Consider the following 27,500-nt stretch of genomic DNA (forward strand, 5'->3'; position numbering starts at 1 on the left):
GTCTGTTCTCACAGCACACACACACACTAAACACTGAATCCACTCAAACATCATAAACATGATCAATAGATGAATAACTCTGACATTCAGAACAACCCCCCCCCCCATCTCCCCCAGAATTAATTATTCATAACACTCATGAATAATGCAGTGACCGGTGATTGGAATAGAAATATGACGTCTAGATCTGGATGATGATGATGATGATGATGATGAGAGAGAGAGAATCAATGCTCAATTAAAACAAACGGAAATAATTGACAATAAACAAACAGCGTTCTTCACTTGAGGGCAGGGGGTGAGACAGGGCAGGGGGTGAGACAGGGCGGGGGGTGAGACTGGGCGGGGGGTGAGACAGGGCAGGGGGTGAGACAGGGCAGGGGGTGAGACAGAGCGGGGGGTGAGACAGGGTGGGGGTGAGACTGGACTGGGGGTGAGACAGGGCGGGGGGTGAGACAGGGCAGGGGGTGAGACTGGGCGGGGGGTGAGACAGGGCAGGGGGTGAGACTGGGCGGGGGGTGAGACTGGGCGGGGGGTGATACAGGGCAGGGGGTGAGACTGGGCGGGGGGTGAGACAGGGCAGGGGGTGAGACTGGGCGGGGGGTGAGACAGGGCAGGGGGTGAGACTGGGCGGGGGGTGAGACTGGGCGGGGGGTGAGACAGGGCAGGGGGTGAGACTGGGCGGGGGGTGAGACAGGGCGGGGGGTGAGACAGGGTGGGGGGTGAGACAGGGCGGGGGGTGAGACTGGGCGGGGGGTGAGACAGGGCATGGGGTGAGACTGGGCGGGGGGTGAGACAGCGCAGGGGGTGAGACTGGGCGGGGGGTGAGACAGGGTGGGGGTGAGACTGGGCGGGGGGTGAGACTGGGCGGGGGGTGAGACTGGGCGGGGGGTTAGACTGGGCGGGGGGTGAGACAGGGTGGGGGTGAGACTGGGCGGGGGGTGAGACTGGGCGGGGGGTGAGACAGGGCTGTCCACTATCACCCACCCTCTTCAATATTTACACCAATGAACTGGTGAATCTCCTACACCAATCAGCAGCTGCTGGCCTCACACCACATGACTCCTCTATAATATAGCACTGATGTTCCAGAACAGCCCAGATGTCAGGAAGAGGCCCAGCTTCACCTTTAGTAGATCAGGCCTCCACTACACACACCTCAGGTGAGGCTGTGAATGAACTGAAGAGAAGAAGAAGGGCTTCTGTGCCATCAAAAACTCAATCCAATCAGAATCTGGCTCTAAATATTCCAGTCAGTGAAGCGATTGCAGTATATGGCAGTGAAGTGTGGAGTCCGCTCCTAAACCCGAGAGAAGCGCTGCATGAGTTCTGTAAGGGTTCTCACACTGGGGTTCTCACTCTGGGGTTCTCACACTGGGGTTCTCACTCTGGGGTTCTCACTCTGGGGTTCTCACACTGGGGTTCTCACTCTGGGGTTCTCACACTGGGGTTCTCACACTGGGGTTCTCACTCTGGGGTTCTCACACTGGGGTTCTCACTCTGGGGTTCTCACTCTGGGGTTCTCACTCTGGGGTTCTCACACTGGGGTTCTCACACTGGGGTTCTCACACTGGGGTTCTCACTCTGGGGTTCTCACTCTGGGGTTCTCACACTGGGGTTCTCACTCTGGGGTTCTCACTCTGGGGTTCTCACTCTGGGGTTCTCACTCTGGGGTTCTCACTCTGGGGTTCTCACTCTGGGGTTCTCACACTGGGGTTCTCACTCTGGGGTTTTCACACTGGGGTTCTCACTCTGGGGTTCTCACTCTGGGGTTCTCACACTGGGGTTCTCACACTGGGGTTCTCACTCTGGGGTTCTCACTCTGGGGTTCTCACTCTGGGGTTCTCACACTGGGGTTCTCACACTGGGGTTCTCACTCTGGGGTTCTCACACTGGGGTTCTCACTCTGGGGTTCTCACTCTGGGGTTCTCACTCTGGGGTTCTCACTCTGGGGTTCTCACACTGGGGTTCTCTTAAAGAACCGAACTCAGACTCCGCTAACCCTCTGCTGCTCTTCCTTTAGGGGTCGCATTGGTCAGAAGTGACCGGAAAACGAAAAATTAAACTTCCTCCACCCCAGTAAAACCAATGCAATTTATTTTTCTTTAATTATATTTTTTCTTTTTAATTTTGTATTTTGAGATGATTTGATGTTTTTTTTTAATATTTATGCAATAATTATGGTCTATTTTTGCCATTGAAAAGAATACACTTTTTTTATTTATTTTATTATTGCAGTATTTCAGGTTAAAATAGAGACTAGGCCTTCAAAATAATATTTTTTTTGAAGGCAGATTAGCGCCCTCTGTTGGTATTATTTCAGAAATCCTGCAACCATGTGTGTGACCACTAGAGGTCTCTGTGGAGAGCCTTGAGAATTCACTAGTTCTCTTTTGAACACATTTAATGATTTTTTTTGTTGATGGATTTGAATATATATTTTAAAAATCTCAAAGACTATTTATTATAAAGTTTTAGATTTTTTTGTTGTTGTTGTTAGAAATAGTGATTTTTTTTTTCTGTGAATGTGTGTTTTTGCAGATTTCCCATTCATTTCCTATGGGGGTCATTTTTGACCGAAGAGCACAAGTGGGAGTATTTTTTTATGACCCCTTAGCATGATCGAATCATGACCCCAATTTGTGTGTGTTTACATCCCTAATGCTAGAAAAATCACCAAGTTTCATATCATTCTGATGAAGCTGTGATTTTTAACATTTCATTTCATTTTCCGGTCAGAAATGACCGAAGAGCACCAGAGGGTAAAGTTGACCAAGAGGTGAACCCAGTGAAAAAGGAGCCAGTTCTCTTCATGTTCACACTGTCCCAGTCCCTGAAAGAGGACCTGAAAGAGGACTCAGATCAGACTTCAGTATGAATGTGGTCTCAGACCTCTTTGTGTTCACACTGTTGCCTTTTGGATCTAGTCCAGTTCAGTGTTTGACGGCCTTCAACATTTAATCCCATTCACTTACATTGTGCCTCAGAAACCAAGATATTAGTTTGTAAAGACTTGTTTTTAAAATGACATTGCTACAAATGCTGTTGAATTGAGTTGTTTATCTTTTTACACAAAAATATATATAAAAAATTCTTGCACTAGCTTTATCACACATTCGCCTTTGTAAATAACATTTATTTTGAATAGTTTTCCTTGAATCATGTTTATTTTATTGCAGAATGCAATGATAACATCAGCGTCCAAAAAATAAACAATACAATAAAACAATAAAAAAGATGCTAATTAAATAAACTGCTTTAAAATTTCCAAACAAACTACATTGGAATTCGCGAACAGAAAATTCAAGAGCCCAGAGCGGTTTGTGTTCAGATTGCGTGTTTTAGCGAACCGAACCATAAGATGAGTAACCACAACCTCCTGAGACGGTCTCAGTTCGGTTCGCTTTAAAGGGGTCTGAGATCGTTAGGGGTGTTCACATACACTCTAAAAAAAAAAAGGTTCTATATGGCACCAAAAATGGTTCTTGGCTCGTAATCATAGGGGAACCTTTTTTAGTGCTATATAGCACCTTAGTCAAAGAACCGGTGAAGCACCTCTAAAGAACCGCAGAAGAACCACTGAAGCACCAAAATATATATTACTATATATTGCTATATAGCACTAAAAAAGGTTCCCCTATTATTACAACGCATGCAATAACCTCTACTAAAACACACTGAGAAACCAGCCATCATCTAATACTCTGATCATTTTAAAGCCCTTAAAACCCATGAAGTGAACACTGAGAAGAGTCCCTGATTCAGCTGATCCTGAGGCTGCACACACACACTAACACCACTAACACCAGCCGGCCTCAGGACACACACACACACACACACACACACACACACACAATCCGGCCCAACCACATGATTAAAGCACAAAGAGAAAATTACCTGACCTAAACAACACAAAAAAACCTGACGAGGTACAGATTGAGTGACCACAGCCTGGCTATAGGGAAGGGCAGAGAGAGAGAGAGAGAGCGAGAGAGAGAGAGAGAGAGAGAGAGAGAGAGAGAGAGAGAGAGAGAGAGAGAGAGAATTAAAAAAGAGCCATCAAGTTTGATGCCCAGTGACACGAGAGCGGACGAACTCCTCAGAAACAGAAGCAGCTCAGTCCATCTCCAAACACACTCAGAGCATGAACACACTGTTGCCATAGAGACGGGCGGACACACCCCGACAGAAACAGACCTGCACTTTACAACAAAATCACCGCGCGAGCAGTGAAGATTCAGTGTGTGTGTGTGTGTGTGTGTGTGTGTGTGTGTGTGTGCTCATGATTGTGTCCTGAAACACAAATATCGACTGTTTCATCAGATCCTGCTGCAGTAAATGTGTTTCCTGCGTCCTGATGACTGTGTGTGTGTGTGTGTGTGTGTGTGTGTGTGTGTGTGTTTCTGACCATCTCACTGGTTCTTTCAGCCTCAGAGACTCACATCTGCATCATGACATCATCACATCAGGCGTTTATAGCAGCCGCACTGATCAGCGTATCGCGGGTGCTAACGGCTAACGGCTAACATGACTCCACAGAGCGGGCTGAATCCAGTCAATCTGCTAATGTATGAATGCTTTCTGCACAGTCATGATGACTCCGGTCTGGAGAGAAACAGGAGACCTCAGTCTGAGTTTGATTTAAAGCCGGACGACACTCGATGAGGGTCATTATTACGTTCCCAGAAACACAGGCAGGTCATTGAGACTCTATAAACGCTTTCGTCTGGTGTGTCATGTTCCTCAGCTTCCCACCGGAGATCAATGAGTCCAGAGTTACTCACACTGATTTACACCACTGAGCAGCGGCGCTCCAACACAGACCAAAACACCATCAGCCGTTTTTGAGCCAATGATGACGTCAATGATGAGCTTCTGCTGGACGAGCAGAGCCATGAAGACGCGCAATGACCTCCTCACAACGAGAGATGACAGAAGTTAACCAGAAGATCAGGAAGAGGAGTGTGTGTGTGCGGATGATGCAGAAGAAGAATCAAACCAAGATTCTCCAAATCCTCTAGGAATATTTTGGCAAGGTTCTCTCAACGTCACTGGAAGAAAGTTTGTTCATAATGTTAAGACCAGTGTTGGGCAGTAGCGTCACTACTACGCTCTAGTTTAACTACATTATCCAGTAGAACACACTCAGAGAACATTCAAGAGTAACGCTCAGAGAACACTCAAGAGTAACGCTCAGAGAACACTCAAGAGTAACACTCAGAGAACACTCAAGAGTAACACTCAGAGAACACTCAAGAGTAACACTCAGAGAACACTCAAGAGTAACACTCAGAGAACACTCAAGAGTAACACTCAGAGAACACTCAAGAGTAACACTCAGAGAACACTCAAGAGTAACACTCAGAGAACATTCAAGAGTAACGCTCAGAGAACACTCAAGAGTAACACTCAGAGAACACTCAAGAGTAACGCTCAGAGAACACTCAAGAGTAACACTCAGAGAACACTCAAGAGTAACACTCAGAGAACACTCAAGAGTAACACTCAGAGAACACTCAAGAGTAACGCTCAGAGAACACTCAAGAGTAACACTCAGAGAACACTCAAGAGTAACACTCAGAGAACACTCAAGAGTAACACTCAGAGAACACTCAAGAGTAACACTCAGAGAACACTCAAGAGTAACACTCAGAGAACATTCAAGAGTAACGCTCAGAGAACACTCAAGAGTAACACTCAGAGAACACTCAAGAGTAACACTCAGAGAACACTCAAGAGTAACACTCAGAGAACACTCAAGAGTAACGCTCAGAGAACACTCAAGAGTAACACTCAGAGAACACTCAAGAGTAACGCTCAGAGAACACTCAAGAGTAACACTCAGAGAACACTCAAGAGTAACACTCGAGTGTTACTCTTGAGTGTTCTCTGAGTGTTACTCTTGAGTGTTCTCTGATCAGAGAACACTCAAGAGTAACACTCAGAGAACACTCAAGAGTAACGTTTAGAGAACACTCAAGAGTAACACTCAGAGAACACTCAAGAGTAACGCTCAGAGAACACTCAAGAGTAACACTCAGAGAACACTCAAGAGTAACGTTTAGAGAACACTCAAGAGTAACACTCAGAGAACATTCAAGAGTAACACTCAGAGAACACTCAAGAGTAACACTCAGAGAACACTCAAGAGTAACACTCAGAGAACACTCAAGAGTAACACTCAGAGAACACTCAAGAGTAACACTCAGAGAACATTCAAGAGTAACGCTCAGAGAACACTCAAGAGTAACACTCAGAGAACACTCAAGAGTAACACTCAGAGAACACTCAAGAGTAACACTCAGAGAACACTCAAGAGTAACGCTCAGAGAACACTCAAGAGTAACACTCAGAGAACACTCAAGAGTAACACTCAGAGAACACTCAAGAGTAACACTCAGAGAACACTCAAGAGTAACACTCAGAGAACACTCAAGAGTAACACTCAGAGAACATTCAAGAGTAACGCTCAGAGAACACTCAAGAGTAACACTCAGAGAACACTCAAGAGTAACACTCAGAGAACACTCAAGAGTAACACTCAGAGAACACTCAAGAGTAACGCTCAGAGAACACTCAAGAGTAACACTCAGAGAACACTCAAGAGTAACGCTCAGAGAACACTCAAGAGTAACACTCAGAGAACACTCAAGAGTAACACTCAGAGAACACTCAAGAGTAACACTCAGAGAACACTCAAGAGTAACGTTTAGAGAACACTCAAGAGTAACATTCAGAGAACACTCAAGAGTAACGCTCAGAGAACACTCAAGAGTAACACTCAGAGAACACTCAAGAGTAACACTCAGAGAACACTCAAGAGTAACGCTCAGAGAACACTCAAGAGTAACGTTTAGAGAACACTCAAGAGTAACACTCAGAGAACACTCAAGAGTAACGCTCAGAGAACACTCAAGAGTAACACTCAGAGAACACTCAAGAGTAACACTCAGAGAACACTCAAGAGTAACGCTCAGAGAACACTCAAGAGTAACACACAGAGAACGCTCAAGAGTAACGCTCAGAGAACACTCGAGTAACACTCAGAGCAACACTCAGAGAACACTCAAGAGTAACACTCAGAGAACACTCAAGAGTAACGCTCAGAGAACGCTCAAGAGTAACACTCAGAGAACACTCAAGAGTAACACTCAGAGAACACTCAAGAGTAACACTCAGAACACTCAAGAGTAACACTCAGAGAACACTCAAGAGTAACACTCAGAGAACACTCAAGAGTAACGCTCAGAGAACACTCAAGAGTAACGCTCAGAGAACACTCAAGAGTAACACTCAAGAGTAACACTCAGAGAACACTCAAGAGTAACGCTCAGAGAACACTCAAGAGTAACGCTCAGAGAACACTCAAGAGTAACACTCAGAGAACACTCAAGAGTAACACTCAGAGAACACTCAAGAGTAACACTCAGAGAACACTCAAGAGTAACGTTTAGAGAACACTCAAGAGTAACACTCAGAGAACACTCAAGAGTAACGCTCAGAGAACACTCAAGAGTAACACTCAGAGAACACTCAAGAGTAACACTCAGAGAACACTCAAGAGTAACACTCAGAGAACACTCAAGAGTAACACTCAGAGAACACTCAAGAGTAACGCTCAGAGAACACTCAAGAGTAACACTCAGAGAACGCTCAAGAGTAACGCTCAGAGAACACTCAAGAGTAACGCTCAGAGAACGCTCAGAGAACACTCAAGAGTAACACTCAGAGAACACTCAAGAGTAACGCTCAGAGAACACTCAAGAGTAACACTCAGAGAACACTCAGAGCAACACTCAGAGAACACTCAAGAGTAACGCTCAGAGAACACTCAAGAGTAACACTCAGAGAACACTCAGAGCAACACTCAGAGAACACTCAAGAGTAACGCTCAGAGAACACTCAAGAGTAACACTCAGAGAACACTCAGAGCAACACTCAGAGAACACTCAAGAGTAACACTCAGAGAACACTCAAGAGTAACACTCAGAGAACACTCAAGAGTAACGCTCAGAGAACGCTCAAGAGTAACACTCAGAGAACACTCAAGAGTAACACTCAGAGAACACTCAAGAGTAACACTCAGAGAACACTCAAGAGTAACACTCAGAACACTCAAGAGTAACACTCAGAGAACACTCAAGAGTAACACTCAGAGAACACTCAAGAGTAACGCTCAGAGAACACTCAAGAGTAACACTCAAGAGTAACACTCAGAGAACACTCAAGAGTAACGCTCAGAGAACACTCAAGAGTAACGCTCAGAGAACACTCAAGAGTAACACTCAGAGAACACTCAAGAGTAACACTCAGAGAACACTCAAGAGTAACACTCAGAGAACACTCAAGAGTAACACTCAAGAGTAACACTCAAGAGTAACACTCAGAGAACACTCAAGAGTAACACTCAGAGAACACTCAAGAGTAACACTCAAGAGTAACACTCAAGAGTAACACTCAGAGAACACTCAAGAGTAACGCTCAGAGAACACTCAAGAGTAACACTCAGAGAACACTCAAGAGTAACGCTCAGAGAACACTCAAGAGTAACACTCAGAGAACACTCAAGAGTAACACTCAGAGAACACTCAAGAGTAACACTCAGAGAACACTCAAGAGTAACGTTTAGAGAACACTCAAGAGTAACATTCAGAGAACACTCAAGAGTAACGCTCAGAGAACACTCAAGAGTAACACTCAGAGAACACTCAAGAGTAACACTCAGAGAACACTCAAGAGTAACGCTCAGAGAACACTCAAGAGTAACGTTTAGAGAACACTCAAGAGTAACACTCAGAGAACACTCAAGAGTAACGCTCAGAGAACACTCAAGAGTAACACTCAGAGAACACTCAAGAGTAACACTCAGAGAACACTCAAGAGTAACGCTCAGAGAACACTCAAGAGTAACACACAGAGAACGCTCAAGAGTAACGCTCAGAGAACACTCAAGAGTAACGCTCAGAGAACGCTCAAGAGTAACACTCAGAGCAACACTCAGAGAACACTCAAGAGTAACACTCAGAGAACACTCAAGAGTAACGCTCAGAGAACGCTCAAGAGTAACACTCAGAGAACACTCAAGAGTAACACTCAGAGAACACTCAAGAGTAACACTCAGAACACTCAAGAGTAACACTCAGAGAACACTCAAGAGTAACACTCAGAGAACACTCAAGAGTAACGCTCAGAGAACACTCAAGAGTAACGCTCAGAGAACACTCAAGAGTAACACTCAAGAGTAACACTCAGAGAACACTCAAGAGTAACGCTCAGAGAACACTCAAGAGTAACGCTCAGAGAACACTCAAGAGTAACACTCAGAGAACACTCAAGAGTAACACTCAGAGAACACTCAAGAGTAACACTCAGAGAACACTCAAGAGTAACGTTTAGAGAACACTCAAGAGTAACACTCAGAGAACACTCAAGAGTAACGCTCAGAGAACACTCAAGAGTAACACTCAGAGAACACTCAAGAGTAACACTCAGAGAACACTCAAGAGTAACACTCAGAGAACACTCAAGAGTAACACTCAGAGAACACTCAAGAGTAACGCTCAGAGAACACTCAAGAGTAACACTCAGAGAACGCTCAAGAGTAACGCTCAGAGAACACTCAAGAGTAACGCTCAGAGAACGCTCAGAGAACACTCAAGAGTAACACTCAGAGAACACTCAAGAGTAACGCTCAGAGAACACTCAAGAGTAACACTCAGAGAACACTCAGAGCAACACTCAGAGAACACTCAAGAGTAACGCTCAGAGAACACTCAAGAGTAACACTCAGAGAACACTCAGAGCAACACTCAGAGAACACTCAAGAGTAACGCTCAGAGAACACTCAAGAGTAACACTCAGAGAACACTCAGAGCAACACTCAGAGAACACTCAAGAGTAACACTCAGAGAACACTCAAGAGTAACACTCAGAGAACACTCAAGAGTAACGCTCAGAGAACGCTCAAGAGTAACACTCAGAGAACACTCAAGAGTAACACTCAGAGAACACTCAAGAGTAACACTCAGAGAACACTCAAGAGTAACACTCAGAACACTCAAGAGTAACACTCAGAGAACACTCAAGAGTAACACTCAGAGAACACTCAAGAGTAACGCTCAGAGAACACTCAAGAGTAACACTCAAGAGTAACACTCAGAGAACACTCAAGAGTAACGCTCAGAGAACACTCAAGAGTAACGCTCAGAGAACACTCAAGAGTAACACTCAGAGAACACTCAAGAGTAACACTCAGAGAACACTCAAGAGTAACACTCAGAGAACACTCAAGAGTAACACTCAAGAGTAACACTCAAGAGTAACACTCAGAGAACACTCAAGAGTAACACTCAGAGAACACTCAAGAGTAACACTCAAGAGTAACACTCAAGAGTAACACTCAGAGAACACTCAAGAGTAACGCTCAGAGAACACTCAAGAGTAACGCTCAGAGAACACTCAAGAGTAACACTCAGAGAACACTCAAGAGTAACACTCAGAGAACACTCAGAGAACACTCAAGAGTAACACTCAAGAGTAACACTCAGAGAACACTCAAGAGTAACACTCAGAGAACACTCAGAGAACACTCAAGAGTAACACTCAGAGAACACTCAAGAGTAACACTCAGAGAACACTCAGAGAACACTCAAGAGTAACACTCAGAGAACACTCAAGAGTAACGTTTAGAGAACACTCAAGAGTAACGCTCAGAGAACACTCAAGAGTAACGCTCAGAGAACACTCAAGAGTAACGCTCAGAGAACACTCAAGAGTAACGCTCAGAGAACACTCAAGAGTAACACTCAGAGAACACTCAAGAGTAACACTCAGAGAACACTCAGAGAACACTCAAGAGTAACACTCAAGAGTAACACTCAGAGAACACTCAGAGAACACTCAAGAGTAACACTCAGAGAACACTCAAGAGTAACACTCAGAGAACACTCAGAGAACACTCAAGAGTAACGCTCAGAGAACACTCAAGAGTAACGTTTAGAGAACACTCAAGAGTAACGCTCAGAGAACACTCAAGAGTAACACTCAGAGAACACTCAAGAGTAACGTTAGGAACCGAAGCACAAATGAAACCCAATCCAGGACATCAGAGCCAGTTCTGATATGACGTCACACACAGAGGAAAGAAGCACCAGAGCTGCATCGGCTCTCAGACGGCAGTAATGAGAACTAACTCATCCGCTGTGCTCCTCACTGTCAGATCTGCTCCAGTACCGGCCGTGTGTGACCGCTGATGGACGGTCCGGCGGAGTTTGAAGTGTTGGTGTGACTCTCCGTCCTTCAGTTTCAGCTGAAGCTAATGTGAGCATTAGAGAATAACTGATGTGATGTTGTGCTTCTGAAGCGCATTAGCAAACCCAAACACTCGTGTGGTCACAGCAGGAGGACAGCGGCTCTGACTGTGATTTCATTTGGACCGGAGAGATTCTAATGAGCACATTGAGAATTAAAGCATGGGTTTCATTAAAAGCAGCCGTCTCTGTTTGGTTGGCACAGTGAAGCTCTGAACGGGTCCTGATTCACGGCTCACGCTGCGCTGCTTGAGCTCTGCTAGTCGATCTTATCTCCCCCTGCTTTTGCTGCTGCTCACAAAACCACAATATCAGCCGTGGAAACGTCCCTGGATTCATCAGCGGCAGACAAACGCTTCTGAGAGTAGGACTGGGTTCACTGACGTGATCAACATTCAGAGAGCGTGAATGTCCAGACACGTACAGCTCATCTCAAGCTCTTCAGAGGATCGCCTGAGCGCTGCAGAAACAGTTTCAGAATAACCCTGAACAATCTATAAATTATGTTTTTGTGCAAACATTTTGAGAACATTATTAACCCCCTCGAGTCGCGCCGGCGCGATCCACTCGCTTTTTTTCTTATCATCGCCCAAGAGACTCAAATAACTGTACACATAACTGTGTACAGTCACAATAAAAACAAAATGTTTTGCTTTTTACAAAATAAAGAAAACAAACATGATGCGCGATCTGCAGCCTCTCTGTCAAAGATGTTCATTCAGAAAGTCTTCAGAAAAGAAACTCTAGCTTAGTGAAACCTTGTCTCGCAAACATGAGACATATGTCTAAACCCCACCTGATGGGGTTTTGGTTTCCTTGCCACTGTTGCCTCTGGCTTGGCGTGCTCAGTTGGGGACACTCAATTTTTCAACTAAACATTGAAATAAATCTAATTAATAAACTAAATTAGCCATTTAAACTAAATTACTGATCGAATTATTGATCTAAAGCCCACACTGTCACTGTATGATACTTGAAATGAACTGATGACATCAGCGTTTTTTCCAGAATGGCTATACAGCTGAATAAAATTATGCTGCATTATTTTCCTGTTTAACACTGTAAAGCTGCTTTGAAACAATCTACATTGTTAAAAGCGCTATATAAATAAAGTTGACTTGACTTGACTTAAAGAAACACTGAAATGTCTGGTTTTAAACATTGTAAACCAAATCGAAAACAAATATTCTGTGTTTATGTAATCTGTTCGAAAAGAGAGAGATGTAAGTCAACCGCGAGCCACTTCATTATCCGCTAATGCGACCACGCCCGCGGATCACGCGTTCTATTGAGATTCAAATATTGACGATCCAGAGTCGACGCCCACACATCAACTCATACAAACACATCCAGTGAAGCGCTGTAACGTTACTTCAGCTACATCGTTTTGAGACGCGTTGAGGAATAATTCTCCTCATGAAAAGCTGTTCATGTTCTGTTCAGACTGAGCAAAGGATTCAGGGCTGATTGTAAGGTAGGCCAAGTTTATTCTGTAGCATCTGAGATTAATAAATGCACAAAGACCGTTTAAATATGAATCCTGCTGCATGTCATACACGCAAGACTGTTTAGACAAGATTTATTTGGCCTGTTTTGGACAGATTATAACGAGTTTATTGTAAAAGAGCCTAGTGTCACATCAATAAAGCTTTTATTCACAAATGTCTGCTCAGATGCTATAAATATAGTACCAGTCAAACGTATTTTTCTTCATATTGATTTTGTTTTGTCGAAAGTGAATTGCTTTCTTTAAAGTGAATTTTGTTTAGTATAAATTATATCTTAATTTTAATGATTTATTATTCATTTTTTTAGCATGAGACTACTTTTAAAAACATAAAAAATAGTAGAAATGTAGAAAAAATGTGCTTCTTATTAATTTTTGTCTTGTTTCTAGTCTAAATATTTAAAAATTCTTAAAATCAAGATGCATTTACTAGATAAGTACAATTTTCAACTAAATAAGAAGAGCATTCTTTTGCTCTCTCAGTCACACCTGAAGCTCATTCATTATGCAGCTCATTATGCAAACTTTTGTTCTCTCAGGTGTGATACCCTGCATTATTCATGATCATTCACACCTGAAAAACTGTCTTACACATTTTAATCAGTGTGTTGTTTTATGTGAATGAGTAGGTTCAATGATTCTCACATCAGTTTGAAGCAAAAACTCTATGCAAATACACCCATTAGTCAAACGTCTTGTGAACACATATCTATTGTGTGACAACAAACAATTTTTTTGTTTTCTCAAAAACCATGCATAAACATTTTTCTCTCAAAAATACAAGCATGTACATACATGTTGCTCACATATTATGGAACATCTCCCAGTTTGTGCTGAATACAGTGTAATTACACTTTTGCCATTAATATGTTTATAAGCAACTGAAAAAAACACAGATGTCAGAGCATGTAAAAACTTCTAAAGGGCCCCAAAACAGCTCAGACTCCTAGGGGTTAAAGCCAGATAACCTTCAGAGAATCTCGCCAGAACGCTCCCTGTTAGCTGCGATATTTCACAAAAACATAATGTAACGCACATTAGTAGAAAACACACTAACATTCAACAGTAAAAGCATCAACGGGCATTTGCAGGTTAATATGAAGAGCTTGACATGAGCGATCACAATCCTTTCAGAATCAGACCTCTAGCGTCCACACACTGCTGACCACTGAGTGTGTTTACAGAGGAATGACTGTTGACAGCAGGGTTCCCTGATCAAACTCACCTGCTGTAACTCTACAGAAACCCTACAGAGACATACTGACTGACACACAGACGGCCAGAATCAGCTCAGGCCGACTGAATGGACAGTAGAAAAAACTGAGCTACCCGACTACAGAAAACTGAGAAATACGGCCCTTTGTGCCAAACAGGTAAAAAAACTTCAACACCCATAATGCACTGGGCATGTTTTAATCCAAGCCCACCAGTGTGGTATAGGCCACGCCCACACCGGGAAAAAAACAAATCCACACCACAAACTAAATCAGCTAATTTGAGACCAATGGGCATCACTGTGTTTATAATAACTGTAATACTGAACAGGAATGTTTATTACATGAAGCCACGCTTAAGAACGTTATGATTACTGATGTGTATCAACACAAACCGTACATTACACTTCATCATAAGGCATTTCTAACGAAACACAGTGGAGATCTGGACTGGAGTTATTGGTTTACCAATTGCTTATGAATTTATTGCTTTGCCAAGACTAAATATGAAATTAAAATGTTGCCAAAAATACATACTTTCTTCTTTCTTGTCAAAATCCGAAACAGTTATTGAATAAAAATCATTATTAAAAATATTTCCACATGACTCCGCAAATGTTTAGTAGACACTGCACATATATTTGCATGTTTTAAAGAAAAATTCCCGGTAAATGACATCATGTTTATTTGATATAGTGATGAGCAAGGGCGCCCCCTGGTGGTTCGCAGGTTACCATATCGGGAGGATCGGCTCTGGTGTGAAACGCTTCATTCGCGTTCGGTGTGAACGCACCATAACACATTCTGCCTCTTTATTTGTCCAAAGATCTTCCTCGTTTATTTGTTTGTCAGTTTTCTGGGCGTTGTCAATGTAACCGCTCCACATCCGTTTCTTCACGGGAATGGTGTCAGCTGTTCCTGACTGAGATTTCACAGGACGGTTTTGAACTCAAAGGCCCCTGAAGAGGCTCGTGACACACAAGTCAAGGGTTTTTTGTGTTGAGAACACTTATAAAAGCCTCTGGACTAAGTAATGTCCTTTCTAAATGCAAATGACAATCTAGAATAATCAGAGACGAGGCTTCAGCAGAAAAATGACTTCACACACTGGTTTAAAAATTCCCACTGTAAATGATCTGATAGAGTCTCATGGACTGAATATGCTCGGGTCTGCAGGCTATTTAACATCCCAGATCGCTGGCGTACGTCAGAGAGACGCTCAGAGGGTTCGTTACGACCTGACGAATGACACGACGACATTCAGAGACGGCTCGCTCGTATGTCACTGCAGCACTTTACTCTCCACAACACCATCAGTTCTGTGCACAAGCACACGCTCTGAAAACAAGACCGGGATTTCATTTACTCGCCATCGTTCCAAACCTGTATGACAGAAAGATCTTTGGACGAACGTTGGGAACCAAACAACCCAGGAGCCCACTGGATTCAAACCCCGACATGAGTAAAGGAGGAGAGAAGAAGCGGACGGAGGGAACACAACAGACGTTCAGATGAACGAGACTCATGAGAAACTACACTATTGATCCTCCAGAGACACAGCGATACATCCCGTCTTCTGCAGGACGCAGTGGCTTTATTTCTCTGAGAAAACACACACCACCGTAGGGGTGGGAGAAAAGCTATCTTACGATTCAGAATCGATTCTGTGTTCTATTCAAATGCGCAGCCACTGGGCAAACAGAAAAACCCACTGATAGACGAACGTTCATATGCTGATCGTTTCGCAAAGCCCCGCCCCCTTTAGTTACTATTGCTATGTCCAACCAGTGTTAATTTAGTTGATGAATAATTTTCGTCATAATTTTCGCAAACAACCTTTTTTCACTGACGAAAACGAGACGATAACTAAATAAAAACTAGTGTTGGATGACAAAAACTATGAGGAAAATCAACTGTCATTTTCGTCCACAAATAAAAGCGAGAGGAGAATAGTGAGGTTAGTGAGGGTGGATTAGGGCAGAGATGGGGTCAGAACTGATGATCTGAGTCACAGATGAGCACATTTGATCTGAACTGATCTAACCTCTGGAAAACACACGATCTACAGGCTCACACACCCCCAATCCAGCTCCAGAGCGGCTCAATCAATAACACACACACACACACCCAATCCAGCTCCAGAGCGGCTCACACTCAATGAATAGAGCACATTTATGCCAGACCAGTGTTTATGAACTAATGCTGATGAATAATGACAGTGTTTACTTTACGATGTTTATATAGTAATATGTTTTAGACGGTTGTAACAATGCATATTTTATCTCCTGAACTTGAATGAGCTCCTGCAACTGTAAGGCACACACATTTCAAAATAAGAGTCAATGTGTATTTCGAGCTTGTTAGTAATTAAAAGTCACGCATTATATATTCGTTTTTGGTTACACAATAAACGTAATTAATTTAATAAATTAATTTAATTGAATTCCCATTTAATTCATAGTCAAGAGGAAAGACCAGTATTTGACACATATTTAATAAAGTATCAGGGTTATAATAGTTCACTAAAACCATTAAAAAAATCTTCATTACTTGAAATTAAATAAATTTTAACTGAAATAAAAAATAAAAAATAAACTTATTTGAAGCTTTAGCTTAACCTGATATGGCCTACTAACTAAAACAGAAACACAAAGTTATAAAAACTATATAGATGTTTTTAAAAAATAAACACAAAAGTGAATTGAGCTCTTTTGTGTATTTTTAATGTCAAAAACAAAATTATGTCAAAATGTCAAAATGACGTCAACATTTCAAGTGACAGTCGGTTATGTAATGCTTAAATGCTTAATGTATTACAATTTAACTAAACTCATTAGATTTTAGGAGACTAAAACTAGACAAAAACTAAAAACAATTCAGGCGACTAAAATATGACTAAAACTAAATGGCATTTTAGTCAAAAGACTATGACTAAAACTAAATAAAAATTTGCTGTCAAAATTAATACTGTGTCCAACACACCATGGGCCTCTGACGCCACACACACACACACACGTTCTCACGTAGAGAAAATACATTGCGGAGCAAAGAGGACACTGGCAACACGCCGACAGATGGACAGAGCGAGTTACTTTTGATATGCAACAAAGTCTCAACTTTAAAATGTTGTCTTTTTTAAAGAAATGTAAACCACAAATAGCGTTTTGTAGCGTTTAATGTGTGGCGATCGCTGTAGTTAAAGCTGCTCGTGAACTGATCATCTCTTCCTTCTAGTTCATTGATAAGCATCAAATTAACAAGAATGAACACTAAAATAAATATAGCTGCAAGCAGCAATACCAGCGCCAATCGCAACAGAAGCAAACAAGGAAGCAGCAGCAGACCAACTGAAAAAATGAGTGAAGACAATTTTAATCAAAAATATTAAAACCCCACATTAAAACCTTGAGTTGTATAGAGCCAATGTCATGTTTTGTTCTATTATAGCGCCACCAAGAGGCACAATCCTATCATTTATTTTATGTGTCCTTGTTTTATGTGTGTGTCAATTTTGGCGAAAATATCTCATTTCGTTTTGGAGTTATAGACATTTATATGAAAAAAACATGTAAAAAATGACTGACACTTGACTTTGATTGGATTTTACTCCCCCTAGCTATCAATATTTTTACATTTGGGCATCAGCGTTTAGCTATCACCGTATGTTTTCTGAACTTCTGACGCTGAACGCTGCACAAACCATATGCCGAAACCTGGCAAGTCTGGTATCGTTGGACTCAGCAAGGATTCAGGAGACAGAAAAAGTCACCATTAAAATAAGTCAACCCCACCCAAAGTTATAAGCATTTGAAAAAAGAAATTCTCCACTAGGTGGCGCTATTTTGAAACTTATCATGCTCCTTCAGGGCATCGTGCTGATGACCCATACCGAGTTTCATAACAATCCGTTCATGCGTTGATAAAATACAGCATTTCAGCACATAATTCAAAGTGGCCGACAGCCAAAATGGCCGATATGGTAAAATTGGATATCAGTCAACTCGGCAGGCCGTCCGGAATCTAGCGAGAACAGTTTCATGATTTATGGACAAATGGTATAAGCAAAAATAGCAATTTTTCATATCTCCAGACCAGTAGGTGGCGCTGTGCCGAAACGCTGCATGTAGCCTCAAGTCATGCTTCTGATGACATATACCAAGTTTGGTTTGAATTGGATAAAGCATTGCGGAGAAATAGCCTTAGGTGTGTTTTCGAAACCGCTACGTAAAATTTTTTTGCATGTTTTTTCGAAAACGATTTGACGAATCAACTTGAATTTTATAACTTTTGTCAGCATGGTCTGAAGATGATCTGGTTAAATTTTCGTGCAAATCGGTCAAACTGTCTAGGATGAGTTAATTTTCATGTGTGAAAAATAGTGCTTGGCCTCTAAATATTGTTTGAACCGCGGAAAGACGTCAGTAAACTCCATTTTTCAAGTTCAAGTCCGCCATCGTCTAACTCTCCTGACTGCAGATTCGGCGATGTGATTGGTCAGATCGCCTGTCAATCAAACTCATGGCGAAGGGTGAAGATAAAATGGACGAACTAGACGAACTACGACCTGCTGACCTGGCGTAACTGTTGCTTTTAAATGTGCTATATAAACAAAACTTGACTTGAAAGGAAACTTTTTTTTGGTTTAAAGACCTTATTTTGTTAAAATTTTCTAAAGAAACTGAAAAATAGTCACACTTAGTTGTAAATTGAGAACTGTTTATCCTTAATGATTGTTCTTTGCTTACTGTGTTTCATTCAGAGCGTGTTAATCCTGAATATAACTTTGTTAATAAAATATTGAAAGAAATCTTCATAATCATTTTTAATATGGTAATACTGTCAAAAAGATATTCTAACTATAAACAAAAAGCATAGCAACTCCAATTTTGGTTAAAATGTAAAGTTGATGTATTTGCACAGCAGGATAATTAGTTACCAAAAGAGTATGTTCAGATTGGTTTTGGGAATCGGATCATTACTCCCAGAATCAGAATCGGATCATTAAGTGATTCCAACCCCTACCAAGAGGACGTCCTGCGCTTTTCATGCAAACCAGAAATGTTTAAAGCTGTTGAACACAGAGGAAGATATTTGGATAAATGTTGGTTTCTGGTCCCCATTGACTTCCACTGAGTCCCCTTTGATACTATAGAAGTCAATGGGGACCAGAAACCAACATTTATCCAAATATCTTCCTCTGTGTTCAACAGAGCAAAGACACTCACACAGGTTTGGAACAACTTGAGGACAGAATATTCATTATTGGGTGAACTATCCCTTTAATTTTTCACTTTTTTGTAGTTTTGTAGTTTTGAGAAGAAAGCCTGAATCTGTTGACGGTTTGTTCTATTTTTATCCTAAAGGTTTTCTGAGAATCGTGTGTGTGTGGAGAGTCTGATGGTCATTAAACGCTGCAGTTCTCTATCCATTTATAACTCAATAAAATGACATAATGTCCTTCTAAAGCAGTCAGAGCACTTTAAACTCCATCGATCTGACACACTAAACTCCACTCTGTCCAGAGCGCGGCATCTGTCCAGTGACACGCGGCCTTCAGCAGCTCGAGCCGTGTGTGTGTGTGTGTGTGGAAGCAGATGGCTGTAGATGTGCCATCACTTCTGCAGGAGACGCTGACATTGAGCCCCGGGACAAACGGCAGGACAAACAGAGCAGGAACCCTCGGGAAATCATCCGGCCGGCATCACGGGATACACACGACCACATGAGCTCCGCTCCGACGGAACATCGGGCAGAGCTTCATCTTTAATAGAGCTACACACACACACCTGCTTCATTCACATATATAGTGTCAATGCGGGCGGTCAGTTGAATATTTAGTGTCCCCACCAAACTCCTCATCCATGTCTTTATGGAGACGCTTTGAGCACTGGTCAGTCATGCTGGGACAGGAAGGGGCCGTCCACAAACTGGTCCCGCAAAGTTGGGAGCATGAAATTGTCCAAAATATCTTGGTCCATTTAACCCTCTGGTGCTCTTCAGTCATTTCTGACCGGAACATTTTCTGTTTTGAAATTTTAAAAAAATCACAGCTTCATCGGAATGATATGAAACTTGGTGTCTTTTCTAGCATTAGGGATGTAAACACACACAAATTGAGGTCATGATTCGAGCATGCTGAGGGGTCATAAAAAAATACTCCCACTTGTGCTCTTTGGTCATAAATGACCCCCATAGGAAATTAATGGGAAATCTGCAAAAACACAAATTCACAGAAAAAAATCTATATTTCTAACAAAACAAAAATATCTAAAACTTTATAATAAATAGTCTTTGAGATTTTTTAAATATATATTCAAATCCATCAACAACAAAAAAACTCATTAAATGTGTTCAAAAGAGAACTAGTGAATCCTCAAGCCTCTCCATAGAGACCTCTAGTGGTCACACACATGGTTGCAGGATTTCTTAAATAATTCCAAAAGAGGGGCTAATCTGCCTTCAAAAAAAATATTTTGAAGGCATAGTCTCTATTTTAACCTGAAATACTGCAATAACAAAAAACAAATAAAAAATTACAAAACATTTTTTGTATTATTTTCAATGGCAAAAATAGACCATAATTATTGCATAAATATTAAAAAATACCATCAAATCATCTCAAAATACAAAATTAAAAAGAAAAAATATTATTGAAGAAAAATAAATTGCATTGGTTTTACTGGGGTGGAGGAAGTTTAATGTTTAGGTGTCCGGTCACTTCTGACCAATGCAACCCCTAAAGGAAGAGCACCAGAGGGTTAAGAGTTCCTTTCACTGGAACCAACCCCTGAAAAACAACCCCACCCCATAATCCCCCCTCAACCAAACTTTACACGTGGCACAATGCAGTCAGGCAAGTCAATGGGATTGTCCGACAGAGAAGTCACTCAGAGAACACGTCTCCACTGCTCTAGAGTCCAGTGGCGGCGCGCTTTACCCCACTGCATCCCACGCTTTGCATTGCTCTTGGTGATGGGGTGAACGGCTCCTCTAAGTGCGATCTGTACACGGTGTCTGAGCTCTTTGTGTCATTGCAGCAGTTTGGGTTAAAGTGAATAATTCAATAGCCGGAGGGCAGAGGGTCCACTGCCACTCAAAGCCGCTCATGCATATTCATCAGCACATTTGAATAAAGGGAAGTTAGTAATTATGAAGGGAGCTGTAGATGAGTGTGTCAGGGTTTAGAGACGCGCGGGACTTCAGGATCATTTAATCATTCACTTCAGGTCACCGGAAACTTTATTCACCATCAGACGTGAGGAGGGACCTTACAGAGCCTCTGATTGGCCCAGCATGAGGAGGGCCTTAGAGAGCCTCTGATTGGCCCAGCAGTCGCTTCTGCGTGAGAACACCACAAACGTCCTGATCCTGAGCTGCTGGAAGTTTATCTCAATCTGATTAATCTGCAGAAAAACCACTGGCCTCCTGCATGAGCTAATGTGATGTCACACGCTCTCTGGATGCTGGACTGTGATTGGTCAGTGGCAGAGATGGGCATAAATACATGGAAATGTATTTAAAATACAAATACAAAATACTGTGTGGAAAAATGTATTTAAAATACAAATACAAAATACTGTGTGGAAAAATGTATTTAAATACAAACAGTATTTTGTATTTTGAAAATACATTTGAATATTGGTGATTCAGTGCAGGTCTCCCTATCAGGCCTGGGCCGATATGTTGACATGTTTTATTCTAAAAGTCACAATTTCAAGTTTACTGGGTTGAAAGTAACATGCAGACTTTTTGGGACTTTAGCTTGCACAGAGAACACTGGGGACTATTTCTACTATTTCTTTACTATTATTATTGTTTTTTTTATAAAAGTGGGAGTGTTCCTTTAACTTGATTATTTGGTTAGGGTTTAAGAAGTGTACTAAACTTTTTCACATGTGTCCTCAAAATGACCCACAACCTAATCAGTTTATATGCAAAGAAAATCACAAACTTCTCACAAGATGAGAGTTTGACAAATTATTCGGCAAACTTCTTCCTCTCATCGCTGCTTTATGAGGGTTTGGAGAACCATTACTCAGAGTCGCCCTCTGTCGTTTCACACAATTATACAGCGGAGCAAATTGCAAAAGAATAAACAAGGCTTCAGAAAGCGGCCCCTGTGAGCTGATTCCACCGCTTGCCGTGTTAAAAAGGCCTTTAAGTCAAAAGTGTAGGCTTATTTGTCAGCATTTCTCAGAGCGCGCGCGCAAAAAACACCTGCCAATGTGCAAGAGTGAATTTGAATTTCCTTTCGCAGCAGCTATAATAACCAGTGTTGGGGGAAATGCATTACAAGTAACTTGTAGTAACTAACAACTAACAATAACAAGTAACTCTAACCCTGATAAAAAGGTTGACCCTAACTCTAACCCTGATAAAAAGGTTGACCCTAACTCTAACCCTGATAAAGAGGTTGACCCTAACTCTAACCCTGATAAAGAGGTTGACCCTAACTCTAACCCTGATAAAGAGGTTGACCCTAACTCTAACCCTGATAAAGAGGTTGACCCTAACTCTAACCCTGATAAAGAGGTTGACCCTAACTCTAACCCTGATAAAGAGGTGAACCCTAACTCTAACCCTTATAAAGAGGTTGACCCTAACTCTAACCCTGATAAAGAGGTGGACCCTAACTCTAACCCTGATAAAGAGGTGAACCCTAACTCTAACCCTTATAAAGAGGTTGACCCTAACTCTAACCCTGATAAAGAGGTGAACCCTAACTCTAACCCTGATAAAGAGGTGAACCCTAACTCTAACCCTGATAAAGAGGTGGACCCTAACTCTAACCCTGATAAAGAGGTTGACCCTAACTCTAACCCTGATAAAGAGGTGAACCCTAACTCTAACCCTGATAAAGAGGTGAACCCTAACTCTAACCCTGATAAAGAGGTGGACCCTAACTCTAACCCTGATAAAGAGGTGAACCCTAACTCTAACCCTGATAAAGAGGTGAACCCTAACTCTAACCCTGATAAAGAGGTGGACCCTAACTCTAACCCTGATAAAGAGGTGAACCCTAACTCTAACCCTTATAAAGAGGTTGACCCTAACTCTAACCCTGATAAAGAGGTTGACCCTAACTCTAACCCTGATAAAGAGGTGAACCCTAACTCTAACCCTTATAAAGAGGTTGACCCTAACTCTAACCCTGATAAAGAGGTTGACCCTAACTCTAACCCTGATAAAGAGGTTGACCCTAACTCTAACCCTGATAAAGAGGTGAACCCTAACTCTAACCCTGATAAAGAGGTGAACCCTAACTCTAACCCTGATAAAGAGGTGGACCCTAACTCTAACCCTGAACAAGAGGTTGACCCTAACTCTAACCCTGATAAAGAGGTGAACCCTAACTCTAACCCTGATAAAGAGGTGAACCCTAACTCTAACCCTGATAAAGAGGTGGACCCTAACTCTAACCCTGATAAAGAGGTTGACCCTAACTCTAACCCTGATAAAGAGGTGAACCCTAACTCTAACCCTGATAAAGAGGTTGACCCTAACTCTAACCCTGAACAAGAGGTTGACCCTAACTCTAACCCTGATAAAGAGGTTGACCCTAACTCTAACCCTGATAAAGAGGTTGACCCTAACTCTAACCCTGATAAAGAGGTTGACCCTAAATCTAACCCTGATAAAGACGTTGACCCTAACTCTAACCCTGATAAAGAGGTTGACCCTAACTCTAACCCTGATAAAGAGGTTGACCCTAACTCTAACCCTGATAAAGAGGTTGACCCTAAATCTAACCCTGATAAAGACGTTGACCCTAACTCTAACCCTGATAAAGAGGTTGACCCTAACTCTAACCCTGATAAAGAGATGGACCCTAACTCTAACCCTGATAAAGAGGTTGACCCTAACTCTAACCCTGATAAAGAGGTTGACCCTAACTCTAACCCTGATAAAGAGGTTGACCCTAACTCTAACCCTGAACAAGAGGTTGACCCTAACTCTAACCCTGATAAAGAGGTTGACCCTAACTCTAACCCTGATAAAGAGGTTGACCCTAACTCTAACCCTGATAAAGAGGTTGACCCTAACTCTAACCCTGATAAAGAGGTTGACCCTAACTCTAACCCTGATAAAGAGGTTGACCCTAACTCTAACCCTGATAAAGAGGTGAACCCTAACTCTAACCCTGATAAAGAGGTTGACCCTAACTCTAACCCTGATAAAGAGGTGAACCCTAACTCTAACCCTGATAAAGAGGTTGACCCTAACTCTAACCCTGATAAAGAGGTTGACCCTAACTCTAACCCTGATAAAGAGGTTGACCCTAACTCTAACCCTGATAAAGAGGTGAACCCTAACTCTAACCCTGATAAAGAGGTTGACCCTAACTCTAACCCTGATAAAGAGGTTGACCCTAACTCTAACCCTGATAAAGAGGTGAACCCTAACTCTAACCCTGATAAAGAGGTTGACCCTAACTCTAACCCTGATAAAGAGGTTGACCCTAAATCTAACCCTGATAAAGACGTTGACCCTAACTCTAACCCTGATAAAGAGGTTGACCCTAACTCTAACCCTGATAAAGAGATGGACCCTAACTCTAACCCTGATAAAGAGGTTGACCCTAACTCTAACCCTGATAAAGAGGTTGACCCTAACTCTAACCCTGAACAAGAGGTTGACCCTAACTCTAACCCTGATAAAGAGGTTGACCCTAACTCTAACCCTGATAAAGAGGTTGACCCTAACTCTAACCCTGATAAAGAGGTTGACCCTAAATCTAACCCTGATAAAGACGTTGACCCTAACTCTAACCCTGATAAAGAGGTTGACCCTAACTCTAACCCTGATAAAGAGATGGACCCTAACTCTAACCCTGATAAAGAGGTTGACCCTAACTCTAACCCTGATAAAGAGGTGAACCCTAACTCTATTACACAATTCACCAATGCCCGTTTGTCATGTATATACACCAACCAATCGTGATCTGGCAAAGCAAGTTCAAATTCCATTGGGCGATGTGAAGCGGTAATTTTCTGTTCTTATTCATAAATCGGTTGAAAATTACATGGACAGACGAACTAACGTTTGTGGAACGATTTCCTGCGGTTTGTCTCATTTTATAAATTGCATCACTGACAAAATGGATTTTAACAGACAACAAACAAATCACTGCACAAAACCACAGCAGCAAAAGTCGCATTAATGGTAAGTAGCAGAGGTGTCAAAAGTATTCACATTCATTACTCAAGTAGAAGTATAGATACTGGGGTTTAAAAATACTTCTGTAGAAGTTGAAGTATCAACTCAAGCTTTTTACTCAAGTAAAAGTGTAAAAGTACTGGTTTCAAAACTACTTAAAGTATAAAAGTAAAAGTAATGTAAGGGGAAACAATGCCATTAAAGGGGTAGTTCACCCAAAAATGAAAATTCTGTCATCATTTACTCACCCTCAAGTTGTTCCAAACCTGTATGAGTTTCTTTGTTCTGAAGATATTTTGAAGAATGTTTGTAACCAAGCAGATTATATGCAACCATTGACTGCCATAGTAGGGGCAAAATGCTATGGCAGTCAATGGTTGCATATAATCTGCTTGGTTACAAACATTCTTCAAAATATCTTCAGAACAAAGAAACTCATACAGGTTTGGAACAACTTGAGGGTGAGTAAATGATGACAGAATTTTCATTTTTGGGTGAAGTATCCCTTTAAGGACAAAAGATTAGGCCGCGCCACAGTGCATACCCCACCTCCTCAAAAAAAAATTTTTCTAAAGGCCATAATGACTATAATGTTATATTAAAAAGTTAATGTTTAAATGTTTTAGATGCATAGGCTACCCGTTTCAGCTGCATATATTCCCATTGAAAATCAACGCACTTTAGGACAATGCAAATACATTAAAGAACCATATGTGTACTGAGCAAACAGTCAAAATTCAGAGGCATGTTATCAATAACCATTATTTGAATGTGTGATCAGTGTGGCCAGATTGGGTTGACGATTTCCAGCCCAAAAACCTCACCAAATGTACATTTATATCCAAAAAATGGTTATTGATAACATGCCACTGAATTTTGACTTTTTGCATCTTTACAATACTTATAGGCAACTAGTCACTCCAAGAAAAATCCCAAAACTTTAACTGCCAAAATAATGTGATATTATTTTATTGCCATACCAATCAATGTTGATAAGTAAAATATCATTTTATCTCCTTAAAACATAACATTGATGATTAAAAAAAAATCTATTTCCCAGTAAAACGGATCAAATATGACTATATTATGTCCAGGTAGAAACTGTCTAAACGGCAATCCCTCAGAAAAACACAATGTCAACAATAAGCCAGAAGAAGAAACCAATTTACGTGCAAAAAGTGCCCAATATAGAGATTGGAAAAAGCAATGTAATTAACAGGCATTTCACACGTTAATGCACACACCACTGTCAAAATGCGTAATTCATTGAACATAAATCCGCCAACAAAAAATAACAACAATGCGTTTACCATTGTGTTGCACTTTGCTTTGACAAAACTACAGTACGTCTTTCGTGAAGTACATGGCACATGCACTTAGCACAGTCCAAACGGATTAATCGTTGATTTAAACCTTTCAGCAGCTGTCAGGGTTGCAAGTTGCAGATGTCCTGAGTGTGTATATGACGATGGACAGGAGTCACGGTTATATTTATAAAGAGTCTTCGAGTCACAGGTGTAATTCACGTTTGAGAGTTGAGTCACTTTCCCACTCTTTACTGTAGATACAACTTACTGTATATTTATGCCCCTGTCATAGCGATCGCTGGAATATACAGCTACGAGTTATTGCGCTAAAAACCCGGCTAAAGTCATAAATGAGCTTGTCTGCCTGCTGATCGCTGATTGGCTGAAAGTGCGTGCTCGTCGGCGAGAACCCGCCCTATCTGGCAACATGGTGTGTGATTTGTGCAGGTGCAGGCGTGATTGATCGCCTACAACCCAATAGGGTGTCGGAATGGTTTGTGTTTATCCTTCTCATCCAACCACAATCAAATTCACTCTATCCGGATGGCACGATTTATCTGGATAGGTTTTTTTTTTTTTTGACGACAAGCCGGAATGAAAACATGCCGAAATAACGAGGCTATTATTAAAATGTAAGGAGTAGGAAGTACAGATAATTGCTTGAAAATGTAAGGAGTAGAAGTAAAAAGTAGGCTGAAAAATAATTACTCCAGTAAAGTATAGATACCCAAAATTTCTACTTAAGTAAGGTAACGAAGTATTTGTACTTCGTTACTTGACACCTCTGGTAAGTAGTGTTAAATTCAATTTATGTATATTGATACACCGTTTACTATTTCATGAAACTATCAAAGTTAACAAAACCCAAGTGCCAGCGGCTCCTACAGGCCTATTATGTGAAGTGTAGGCTGGCGACATGGTTACATGAAAGGACTTTATTAGGCCTATATTACCAGTTTTTAATATTATGCAGCATTATGATTTATGAAAGAAGTCTCATGTTCAT

At 41.6% G+C, this 27,500-nt stretch overlaps 1 protein-coding gene across 2 annotated transcripts in view; it reads right to left on the reverse strand.

The window, feature by feature from the left end:
• Positions 1-27,500, reverse strand: part of lsamp (limbic system associated membrane protein) — a 233,211-nt gene that overhangs the window by 149,231 nt on the left and 56,480 nt on the right. The gene's annotated exons all lie outside the window — the stretch shown is intronic.

The sequence above is a fragment of the Gobio gobio genome (assembly GCF_949357685.1).
Source record: "Gobio gobio genome assembly, chromosome: 8".
Lineage (NCBI taxonomy): Eukaryota > Metazoa > Chordata > Actinopteri > Cypriniformes > Gobionidae > Gobio > Gobio gobio.